At 40.5% G+C, this 13,255-nt stretch overlaps 1 protein-coding gene across 2 annotated transcripts in view; it reads left to right on the top strand.

The window, feature by feature from the left end:
- Positions 1–13,255, top strand: part of LOC141789143 (homer protein homolog 3-like) — a 53,195-nt gene that overhangs the window by 4,110 nt on the left and 35,830 nt on the right. The gene's annotated exons all lie outside the window — the stretch shown is intronic.

Here is a 13,255-nt window from a genome sequence, read left to right on the forward strand (position 1 = left end):
CCCACATGCATCAGAGAGTCTGTCAGTAAAATGAAGAGCCAGGTTATGCTTCCTCTGCTTGGTGAGGTTGGAGTTGGTAGATGAGCGCTGGTAGGACATGACCGGCATTCACTAACGATACACGTCAGGTACATGCCAGAGAGAGCCGGGCTGTATTTTTTAAAACTTTTTTTGATTCTCTTCAAAGGGGCTGTTAGGAGTTTGAAAGTAATCTTTAAAAAGGCTCCCTCCTAGATTTATGCCTGACCGTAATCCACACCTTAAAATGAAATTATCAGAACCAATATTGCTGGTTACAGGTTGTTTTAAATTGCTACTTCTTAGCTTCCCAGTGGAGTCGAGCAGGACCGTATTGATTTACGTTACGTCTTGGTCTCTATGACAACACCACACCGGCTGGCAAAGTTTAGCAGCGAGAAGAGATAAAACACAAAGGTCTGTGTTTTTCTTCACTAAAAAAGATTTCTATGACTAATTTTGCAGTGTAGGTGGACACAGGAGCCTCACTGTCAGACAGAAAAAGAAAAGAAGAGCAGAAAAAAGCTAAATGGGAGAGTGATACAGCCTGAGCTAAAGGCTTATTAGTCGGGCTTGGGCTGTATCACTCTATAACACAGGGGCTAAGCTGTTTGTGATAATGTCTATTCCAACCCACAGTCAGCAGTTATTCTGCAGTGGTCTGTTCAAACTTGAGAGTGTATCAATAAAATGACAAGTGAGGTTACGTTAGCTCTGCTTGGTAGATGACTGGAAGGACGTAACCAGGATTCACTAACGTACACGTTACAGACTAAAGCTGCGTTTCCACCAAGCAGACCGGTTCGGTTAGTCTCGGTACGGCGCGCTCTTTGCGGTGTTTCCACTGACTCATCCCGGGACAGATCCCTAAAAACCGAGATGAGCCAACCTACTTTTTTGGGACCCTTTTGTATGGGTGCCAGACTGAACCGATCCGATCTCGGAAGATGGAGCAACACACTGCAGACCGTTGATTGGTCGAAAGAATCGTCACAAGTTTGATTGCACTTTGTATCAAAGAGCTACATGACAATCACAGAGAGGATGAAATGCTGCGTGTCTTCCATCCGTGCTCTTTGTTTACTGTGTCGCGTTTTTCTTCTTTGTTGAATTTAATAGCGGGGTAAACTGCTACAGCGTCGCGCTATTGTTTACCAGTTGCGGCTTCCGGCATCCGGCTTACACACCGCCCACCACAAGAGGACACAGTTTTGCTGTGGAAACGCAAACGGGATCAGGCTTAACTGTACCAAACCGTTCCAAACCATACTGAACCGACCCGAAATGCTTGGTGGAAACGCAGCTTTAGAGCACCGTACTGCCAACTGCACTAAATATAAATATAAATATAATGCTACTAAACTACTTACAAACTTACAGTGTTAACTTGTTGTCACGTTAGCCTATAGATATGTTGGAGCACTGGGCTGTCGGTATTGCTAACATATAGCCGCTGCTATAACGTCTGCTTGATGTCACATTTCAAACCTTAACACAACGTAACTGTACTGATAAGTCTGTTACCTCAGCTTGTGTATCCAGTAAAAAGTTGTCTTGAACAAAGAAAACTTGTTTCGATCCGATCTCCATTTAATTCTAAAACAAACACACGCCTCACTAAAACTAATATACCACAGTGTGCGGAGACTCCGGGCCACAAGGTGGCGAGGGAGTACAGTTAAAACAGATCCTCCTCATAGCATCTTTAACAGCTTGCCATTAAGCTATCTGTTTCCCATTGTGCAAATCATCTGCAGGCCCAGGCTCCCCATTTAAGACCATTTGTCACGGTGGTTTAAATGTAACGTTTAATAAGTCTACAGGAAGGTAGGTCACTGTAGTCATCGTTCTACATAATTACAGAGGAGTCATGTGAGGAAACCGTGATACTGCTGCCCATATTATCTCATTTACAGTTTAAATTTGTCTTAATGTCCCCCTGCAGCTTCCTTTTATAGCACAGGATGTCTAGTCTGTGATTTCAGCAGGAACATAATCAATTAATCTGCAGCATCACACCATTAAAACTGTTTAGTGTCTGCGTCCTCCCATTGCCCAAGGAGAAAGCAGCTGCTCTCTGGGGAGAAGAGTTACTGTAATGCCGTTATTGAGACATCTGTAGTTGCATGAATACACAGTCTTCTTAGCTAAATCTCTTTCCGTTCACTTAATTTCCCTGCTTTTTATTGGCATGCAGTCAGTGCTGCTGGCTGGGGAGGGGAGGAGGGGCTGAGATGAAGAGGATCAGCTTTTTCTTTCTGTCTGAAACTGGCCTTCATATTCTGGATACAGAAAACTCCCAGTCTCACCTTCACAATGTGAGTCTGCAGTAAGTAAGACATCATTCAGACTCCTGCAAGAGGAGCTGACCTTCAGATAAGTGAAGTGTCATGCCGTTGTTGAATGCCACCAGAGCTCATGTTTCTGGCAGTTTTCCAAGTGTTTTGCTGGTGAAAGTTTGAGCCTAAAAACTCAGAACCACAGCCCTTGTTTCTTCATTGCAGCAGTCCAAAAATCGTATGTTGTGTATCGTGCGTTTGACTTGTTTCGCAGCTAGGGTTTCCACTCATAGTGCTATTTTGGTATGTGGTTGTAGCGTGTCATGTTGCCGTACTGGGCCAGACACTTTCGCTGGCTCAGGAATGTGGACACGAGGCTGCTCGCTGTCTCTTAGGTCAGAGGAAGCAGACCCTTTAAATGAGAAATGCTTTAAGAGGAACAGAGAGAAACTGCCAGAAAGAGAAGTTAAGATTTTCTCCCATTTCTGTGTGAGAAATGAAGTCCCACAAGGCTGCAAAACACACAGAAGAGATCGGTTGTTGTTTGTCTAAATGCACAGATGGTGAAAAATGATGCTCTGCTGAAGCAGTCAGCTGATGCTCTCATCTAAAATGAATTTGACTTGTTTTTCAGGCTTATGGGTCAACACGAGTTTTTCAGCCTGACAGGATGGACAGAAGTTTTTGTTCATACTTGAAGATTTCTTGACAGGTGGTATCTCCTAAACATTGATGACTTACCCACAGGGAGTTAGAGAATCTGCTGTTTAGGAGGTGACTGAAAGGAGAAATACAATCTTATTATGTTGTGTTATTTCTCTGTGAAAACAATTTCATGTTTAAACAAAGCTTATTTGTGCCTTCAGCAGCCTCAGACAGACTGAAGCCCAGTTCACACTTCATCCCCAGGCAATTTCCAGGCAATCAGGTCCTGACATTTCCCAGACTTGCCCTTTCACACATGGAGCACACAGCTGGAGATTGTGCATGTCGAGCATGTCACCACAACCAGAAATACAGGGTTTGGTTTCAGTGAGGGGGGAGGTGGGCATCTGGTTGGAGTGTGCAGGAGGAGTCTTCTGTAATGTTTCTTGGATAACACAATCACACACACGTACACACATACAAAAAACAGCAACAAAAGCAACAAAAACATGAGTGAGTGTGCTCGATAAAGAGGAAATCATGAAAAGCCTGGATGTAGACAGTTGGGGCAAGAAGTAAACATTAAAAAATAAGTTTTGGGAAGTTTTAAATTGATATGAAATAGTAGGAGTTAAAAACAGTGGTGTTGCAGGACTCAGATTTCCCCCACCTCTTCTTTTGAGTCAGTACGGGACATTTTAGGAGAGCAGGGTATGTGTAGGTGAAACCTCTGCAAACAGGACATATGCTCTGCTAACTGGCATTACTCAGCTCTGTATTTTGTTGTAAATCTATTTCTACAAATGCCAAAAAACATCCCTCTAATAAGTCGATGTTTGGCAATCATTAAAGTGGACACGTGAAACTTTTTCAGCTGTTCTTCAATAGGAGGTGAAATGATCCATCTGGTGGAATCACGAGACATGAATTTCAGTCTTACAAACATCTTGCAGTCTTGGACGCATTTCAGTTGATGACTCTAAGTCCAGTCATTTGTTTACAAACCCTTTTTCTTGCCTTCAGTCGAACTCTCTGAACCTCCGGCTCATCTCCTCCTTCCCCTCCTGTTAGCTCGCTGCTCTTACTTCAAGTGTGAACACTGACTTTTAAGTATAGCCAACAGGGTTTCTGGCAGCTAGTTTCAGAGCTATTTACAGTCTGCAGAGCTTATAGGCTTCATTACTATCAGTTTGAGGGTTTTGTGCTCCTGTACAGAAGAAATGAGACTGGTCTCACTGCAGGGTCAGACAGAGGGGTGAAGCTCTTGTTTCACAGATCAAAGATTCAGGAGGCTGAATGGGTGCTAAAGTTAAGAGGACAGATGAGGAGAACCGTGAGAGAGGATTAGAAAGTGATGACTAGGGGCAAAGACACACAGCTCTCAGACCGCACAACTCGTGCATGTTTGTGTGTGTGTCTGCAACTTCATGCTGAAAAAGGAAACCATTAAGAATCTTTTCACAATTTTGGGGGTTTTAGGACGATAAAAGTGACTCATCAGATCTGGTTTTGACACATTAGATTGTAAACAGACAAAACGAGGAGCTGCACAGAGAAGGCCGAGCAGAAACGTTTTTGTGATGCTTGGCAGCCTTCTGCACAGCATGGCGGGTTGGAAGTATGACTGGTCTGCAATGAAGTTGTCAAGTGTCTGACAGCTCTCTACACAAATTGAGCAAATTGAGCCTTTCATGCACATTTCCCTCTAGTCTGCAGACGTTTCTCATCATAAAAATCACAAGAACAAAGAGAGATTTTAAAAAACTCAGGAGGGGACTTCTTCTTTTGATTAAAAAACTTATTTTGTGCTTTCTTCGGTCTCATGAATCTTTCTCAAAATTTTGTTCTGCATTCAGTCTTACACTATCACGCATTGTTGACACAAATATCTCTTTCCAGCCAACTAATATTTTCTGTTTTTGTGACACAGAATCTGCACATCCACAGTCTGTGAGGGTTCAGTGATTTGAGCTTGATATAGATTTCTGGTTCCTTTAAAGTTTCTTAAGTTCTTTGGTGTTGGAGCTCTGTAGCAATTTTGTTCTAAGTATTGACTGATGCTGTTCATTTCTTTTTTAGCAACACACATTGAACCCAACCATTGTGAGATGAAGTGAGGGCCTGTAACTATAATTGAAAAAGAAAGTCCTTTAACATTTAACTCTTGGACTGCCAGGCGCTTTCAGAGCAGAGAGCCCCATACTGACAGCTGTACAAAAGCATTTTGACCGATCTTTCAAGACCCTCAGAATATTCTGTACCATGACTATGCAACCACCAAAATTACCAAAAGAAAGAGTAGACTCTTTTCTTTCATCAGAAAAAAAGGTTGTTTCCACTTTTTTTCTGTTCTAAAAAGGAGAAATAACATTGTCTGTTCTTGCAAACGCGACACTTACTCTGTCGGAGTGTGAGCTGCCTGAACTCGTTCGACTTGCAACGTTTTGCCTTTGTTATTCATCTCACGTCTTCTTCCCATAATCTACCCTGATCTCTCATCCAAAGAGAGCACTGCTACCAGCTACATGGGGTCAGTTGGTCAGTACACTGGTTTAGTCCCCCAGCCCACTCTGATAAAAAACGTAACTGGGAGAGATGTCCCATATTGATATCGGATATCGGTCCGATATCAGCAAAAAAACATATATCGGTATCGTATAGGAATGCATCTAAAATCTCAGATATAAGCAGTCCACTCCAGACTCCGCTCCTGCTGTTTTTATTTGATTTATTTAGGTTATTTTCTGGGTCTTCTAATTTATTATTTATTTTATTGAATTACTAGTATATTCCTATGTTTAATGTTAAAATTTCTGTTACTCATTGGTTAATAATAAATGGGTCAGTTTTTCCTCATATCTACTGTTGCTGACTACTGTTCTTTGTTTGAATAATATCACTTAATCAAGCCTTTTCTAACATGACAGACATACAACAAAATAAGTAATAAAAGTATGCATGTGTAATGCTGATATCGTATCGGATTAATATCAGTATCGGCCAATACTCAACGCTGCAGTATCAGTATTGTATCAGAAGTGAAAATGTAATATTGGGACATCCCTGATAACTGGTGCCTATAGATGTCATTGGAAGTCAGTGAGTTAAACATGTAAAGGACGACACCAGGGTAGAGATTTGTGGTACAGCTTGTCCACAGTTGGTGCTAGTTTAAAACAACCAGAAAGTTCCTCAGAGGAGCTTTAAATCCTTTTTTTCTGTCGTATTTTGTTTTCTTTATGAGCACAACTCCCAATCCATATTTTCATCTTGACATCAAGAAAAGAACAAATCGATTATATTATCAAACGTTCCATGTAGATGCGAACCACTTACCTTGAAATTGGTGAACTGAGATACTCTATTCTGCATCACTGTCAGTTTGTATCTTCATTTCTGTCCCAGAGGAGGTAATCAACTGTTATCAGAGTAGTGTGAGCAGTAATTTGAAACCACATGAAGGACTGCTGTGAAAGGAGCCACACAGGTCAGAGGAAGTGTATTAAAACCTCCCTGCAGAAAACTCAACCCTCATAGACGTCTGACTCGTCCAGATGGAGCTATCTTAAAAGAGCCCCTGGTTATGACCTCTGCTACAGGCTGCAGCTAAACACAGTGTTAATATTTTCCTGGCCTTAAGAGAAAAATTTCATCTGTTTGGATGTGAAGCTGATAAAGAGCCAGCACACTCAGTAGGAGCTGAGGAGAAGAAATAAAAGAGGGTTGATTGGCTCAGTTTGACATTTCGTCAGAGCCATCATCCTGCATGTGCACCCATAACCTCAAAATTCATCTGAAGGCCTCAGCGTGATTAATTATTAATGAGGGTTGAGTGTAGCTCCTGGCCTCAGGGCTACATGCCTTCTTCTCTATTGGTTGTCGTTGCAGAGCTTTTATTGGGGAATGTGCGGGGCAGATAGCAGACTTAAGAGAAAACTTAAAGCCTCAGCCATCCGCTCAGACTCTGCTGCTTTACTCTTCCTCTTTTTGACAATGGCAAAATATCAAATACAGGTTTTCTTGAGGCAGGCTCTCAGAAGTGCCTTTGATGGAAAGTGTCGTTTTAAATCCGTCAGTTGGCTTCACGTCAAACTCATCAGATGATCCAGCGTCGACGGGCGCGTGCTTCAAACTCCTGCATGAATTCAATAACGTGCAGAAGGAGAGATAAATTGTCCCAGTAAGGCATGAGGAGTGTTTGTGCCCCATAGAGGTTTGAACCACACTTGAGGATTCAGTCATGTTCCCCCGCCGGCCTGCCTGCCTGCCTGGCTCTGATCCCAGAAGAGCTTTCTCTCCTGTGGCTCCCAGGTTTTTCCTGTCTATCGTTTTTTCCTCTTTCCTCATTCTGACCCTGAATGCTAATATAAAAAAATCCCATGGAGGATGTTCTTGCTCATCTACTTAAGGAAAAAAAGTTGTTTTTTTGTTGCAGTCAGCTAAAGTTTCCCAAAACAAAACTTGTTCAGACAAACTTCTCAGGTAACCCTTATTAGTTTAATAACACCTCAAATTTAGCCCAAGTGTTATCAACTACACTTAACATTTTGGTCATTTAAGCTAATATTACTCTTTAGAGATAATATTATTTGGCTTCACAGTTGTAAATATTATCTTGTTTTCTTTGGTCTAATTCTGTGAGACTGAAAATCTTTGAGCTGTTTTTTTTTGTAGTTTTTCCATAATCCACTAGATCCAATCCTAAAAATTTCATAACCCTCCACATACGATCCAATCTCACTGACACCAGTTTGATTTACATGTCTTTATAATCTGGATAGTAAAATGTGAGAGCAGTTTACACTTCAACATCCATGACGTGAGTTTGACCTTTTTGTTTACTGAGCTGTAACATGAACAGTCTCTCTTGCATTAATGCATGGATGAGTTGCATATATTGTGTACAGTATATGATGTAGGGGGTTGGGTGGGTGGATGTATGTGTATGACCTAGAATAGATTAACAGTGATTGATCCAGATGACCCCCTCACTGGATGGAGGCCTCTGGCTAACAGCAGGAGGTGGGGGCTCTGAGCTGCATGATCACAAAGCAAAGCAGCACAAAAAAATAACTGATCCAAAAAACAGTTGTACGGCAGCATCTACATTTACATCTTTGTACTGTTACACTGAACCCCCACAACTGTATACTATTGATGTCCGACTGACTGGACTTATAGAAACACAGGAGACATTTGATGAAAGAAGCCCCTCAAACTTTGGATACACAGAAAGAGCAAGTCGGCCATATTGTTCAGCAAACCTTGACTACTCATCTATAGGAGACAGCCCACGGCCTCAAAGTGTTGACAGGGTAAGGAAACAGTCTTCTTCTAGTGTTGGCTTCTTGGGACACCCACCCCACAGCCCGTCTCCGAAATCCTCTGTTATATGCCCCCAATCCAACAAACAATAGAATAGAATAGAAAATACTTTATTTATCCCCAAGGAGGGGAAATTCAGGAGGAGTCACAGCAGCAGTCAAGAAAACAAAAGTTAGAAAGTGCAAAAAGGTCCATAAGAAAATAGATGACGACAGCTTGTCCATCATTCTCCAGTCAGCCAGCCTCCACCTCCACAGGGTCCAGGACTGGGCTTCTTCAGTCTTTCCCTCCTGTATTCTGTCTGTGGATGCTACTCTGCCTTCTGGTATTCCCTCTGTTGCTGGGTTAGCATGGCTAGCTTGTCCATTGTATTGGAGATAGCTCTTACGATCCCAATAATTAGGGCTGAACAATTAATCGAATTTAAACCGACATTGCAATGTAAGACAATGAAATTTTCAAATCCCAAAGGCTGCAATTTAAAAAATAATAATTAATATGCATTTACTTGAGTTTGTGTTTTGTTATTGAGAGATCAGCAAGATTTTTATCAAACTACTATTTCAATTTATATTCACACAGTATTTCTTTTTAATTTTATAAAAAAAAGTGTGCTTGACATGTTGAGGGGCTTCTTTCAGTGATTGAATCAGAAATTTGGTCTTATTTTCAATTTTGCACTTTATTTTGTGTGCGATCCATGGAAGAGAGGATTCATATTTATTTTTTATTTCATTGTTCATACCAGGCCTGTCGTTCTGCAGTGCTTTTTTTTCTCCTTTTCTGATTTTATTTAAGGAAATTAATGATAATTTTACTACACGTCTACAAGACCTGAAGTTAAATCAGTCAATATTCAACTGTGATTGTAATAGTTAAATCAAGATGTGTTATTCTTATCAATTCATGCTTCAATTCATCTCATTTCATCACAACACGTAGGTTGACAGTATTCTTTGTTGTGTTGGTCATACTATAGAACAGTGTATTGCTTGTGTTGAGTAAATAATGTAGAAGATAAACACCTCCCAAAATATGGCACGCAATTGCAATATTGGTCCAAAAAAATGCGATAAGATTATTTTCCAAAATCGTTCAGCCCTACCAATAACGATGGATGGAAGGACAGGTTCATGTCTTCACTTCTTAGCTCACACCTGAGAACCAGCACGTCGTCCTCACCTCCTTCTCCTCACCTTGTGGGAAGACATCAGGCCTTGCTCCAGTTAGCATTGACATGCTACAGGCTGCTAACAGCTGATTTCATATGTGAACAATATGGCCATGGCTGCATGTAGGATCTTGAGACAAACACAGTAGCAAAAATAGTAAAAATATCACTGAAGCCACTAAACAAGTTTGGTGTCACGACCAGCAAATGAACCATACAAAGTAATGATCCTCCTCAAATGCAGAGATGACAGAAAAAGAGATGACATCATCACAAGAAAGGGACAAGGAAGAGAGAGCTGCTGTAACAGGCAGCCACAACATGGCGGCGCTTAGCAACAATACCAATACCGAACAGGAGTCAATTGCAGAAAAAGCTGTTTGGCATTGGCAGAGAAGATTAGTTTAATTTTTTATTGGCGCAACCCACATACTCATCTCTGCTACTCATCCCAGAAAATGCATGGGTCTTACAAATGTGGCTCCATTTGAAAGGGATGTAAACAGACTTACCAGTGGTATAAGATTTTTTTGCCGAAAAGTAAAGTTGCAACAAAGAAATAATCTACCAGACACAAATTCCTTACTCTTTGTGCCAAGTTAGAAATCAGTATAAAGCTCCTGCAAGAATATCTGTTCACTCATTGGTTACACGAAATGCTAAGCAGATGTATCTTGTCTCAAATGTGTATGTTGAATGGAACAGTTTGATCATAAGTGATTTCAAATGGTTGTGTTGTTAAAGTAGTTACAGATTTAGTAGCTAAATTGAATCTTGTTGAGGTTTAGGCCACAAGTAGCTTCTTCTCTGGCTACATCTGCTCCAACTTGGGTTTAGCTTTTTCTAGTTTCATTAAATAATGATCTACACTGACAGTTCCTCTACAAATATCTGTCTCTTAACCTTAGTCATGCTGGTTTTTCCTCTCATAGCACCCGATTTAATTAAGAACCACATCGTTTCATGTTAATTACATCTGATGTATGTGAAGAATCAGACACTGCACTCCTTCAGGCCTCTGTGACTGTCAAGCTGTTTCATGTTTGCTCTCCCTAACCTCAGGAGGATTTCAATCCAGTTTTAATCTGCTCATATCATCAAACCTCCATGTGATGCATCCTGTCTGAGCTGATTGGCTTGACGGTCTCTCACAGAACTACACCGAGGCAGAACCCATTGAATGATGGGACATTAATTTTTGTGTGATCTACTGTGACGGCGGGAGCTGATGAGCTTTCAGTCATCTTTCCTCATTAAAATCAGAATACAATAGAACAGAAATCCTCATAGAAGCTACTTTACGTTGACTTTAAATGTTATTTGCTTTTGTTTTTTAAGCTTATTGGCTTTAACCCTGATCATCTGTAACACAACCACTAATTAGTTTCATAGAGTGTAATTAAATTCTTTCATGGTGTCTGATGCATGTGCAGTGTTTGAAGAAGGATTTCACCTCCTGATGGGAGATTAGTTTTGAGGTTTACCTGAAAAGCTTGTCACAACATCCTGAACACAGGCTTTGCTGCTCTGCACTTTAAAGTGACATGCAGCCGAAATTCCACTGATGATGAGACACTGTGAAACGTGGAAAAGCAGTTTTTAATGGTATGCAAATCATTTAAGGCCTGAATTTATCAGTGAACAGTGGAAAAAAGATTATATCACATGTTGAAACTGAAAACTTTGTTGTTTTATGAAAAACTATGCCAATTTTAATTTAAATGACAGAAAACGTTTAGAAAATGGCAGAACAGGGACAACAAAATCCTAAAATAGTTGTGTTGCACTAAAAAAAACACCAGGTAGGTTATTTTACTAGGTTATCTTTCACAGGTTAGTAACAGTTTCTGGGTATCAAAAGGACACTCTAGGGAGACTGAATAACAACCTCAGAATAACGTTAACACCACATAATGTCAATAAAAGAGTTGGAGAATCTGGGGAAATTTTGTTAAAAAAAAAGCCAAAGCCAGAAAGCAATTCTCGGGCTGCACTACATCAGATACAGACATGACTCTATAGTGGAAATCACTGCATGGCCTTGAATTTCTAGAAAAAAAGCTATCCGTAAACAGTTTGTTGCTGAATCCACAAATGCTAGTTAAAAACTATACCATGACAAACTTTCCTGTGGTCTGCTGAATCAAAATATGATACTCTCATTGATGGATCACATTTTTATATGGTGAAGATGATATAGATCATGACTTTTATATATTTATGTTGCCTTTAAGATATACCAGGATGCCTCACAACAGTTCTTAATTAGCAACACTGTGATAAAACTATCAACTTTCAACTAGGTTAAAAACACTTTACAAAGAACATTTAAGGTTGCTGCTTTAGGCCTAAATAACACCAAACTCATCATAAAAAGGCCAAATACAGCAGTGAGATGTTACCTTTAAGTGCAGGAGGAATAATGCATGCAGTGTTTGAGGAGTTTCTCTTAAGAGGATACATGACTGTCTTTTTTTGCTGCTTTAATATCTGCTAATGTTCTGAAACAGCAGGCATAAATTACAGCTCCATTAAGCTGTAAAGAAACACTCCAGTTTGATTGTTATGACTCCTCTTGGAGGTAAAAGCACAGGTGTAAATAAAACCATTAATGGCTTTATACTGTGTGTGGCCTGGTTAGCTATAGCTTAGAGAAGTAGCTAATCTTTTAGAGGGAGATTTAAATACCTGTTGTGAAAAGATGTAACAACCATAGACTTTATAATAAATGGACGTAGTCACCCTAACGTCACCTGTGTGATTCTGAAACAGATTTTTTAAGCAAATCAGCTGTCACTGCCACACTGGAAGTGGCGCTTTTCAAGTCTTCTCATTGACGGCTATGAGGTGCTGTCAGTCACATGACCTGAGCTGTGCCTCTGATTGGTCGAACTTGCAATATTAGTATCCTCTAAACTGCCTAGTTACAAAAAATGACCGCTGAGCAGTGTGTGCCAATAGTTAAATTTGCAATTCAGACAGGAGGCCTTTTTTGTACCAGGCAGTAAATACGTTTAGTTCTGCCGTGAAAACAACAAATTTTAGCACTTCCGCAATTTTTAGACTAGAGGTTGCCGCTTAGTAACGACAGGAAAGAAAAACATACTGTAACTGACCATGAGATAGAAATCTATTTGGGTGGTGGAAAAAATGTCTCCATCACGCCTGTTAATCATGAAAGTAATTGTTAGAACCTGTAATCTGAGAAAAAAGGAAAAAATTGATACAAAGTATTATTCAAAGATTATGCTTTCATGTGACCTTTAGCTTTCAAGGTTAAAGAAATTGGCCTAAAGACACCATGTGTTATGGGGTCAAATACATCGCAATCTTCATGTCATTTTGTCCACTGACTCCATGTTTTCAGGCTACAAAGAACCATTTCCATATTATTATGATTTATTACATCTCTACCTGCTCTCTCCTTGGACTTAATCAGCCTCCTTGGCTGTGCTGCTGTGGTCCATTGTGAATTGTGGCTCTCGTTATCTGTGTTGAAACAATAACCACCATTGTTTGTATGCAAATGTACAGTAATTCACACCAAACCCGCAGAGAACAATGCTTCATATAGCTGGTTCTGACCTACATAAATGGTTATTTCTCCTACGTTGACAAAGAATCAAACCTCCTCCCTGTACTCATTATCCTCATTAATGCCAGTGAATAATTGCGATGGGGAATGGCTCATTGCATACGATAACATTGTGCAGACTGTATTAGCTGGGTAATGTTGCATGAGCAGTTCCCCATTGTCCTGAGAGCCTCCACCGCCCCCAGCCTTTGTTAGTCCCCACAGCCAGTATGAAGTTCTTCA

This window comes from Halichoeres trimaculatus, unplaced genomic scaffold (genome assembly GCF_033239565.1).
Source record: "Halichoeres trimaculatus isolate MK-OKI-2021-1 unplaced genomic scaffold, fHalTri1.1 fHalTri1_scaffold_4, whole genome shotgun sequence".
In the NCBI taxonomy this organism is placed as follows: Eukaryota; Metazoa; Chordata; class Actinopteri; order Labriformes; family Labridae; genus Halichoeres; species Halichoeres trimaculatus.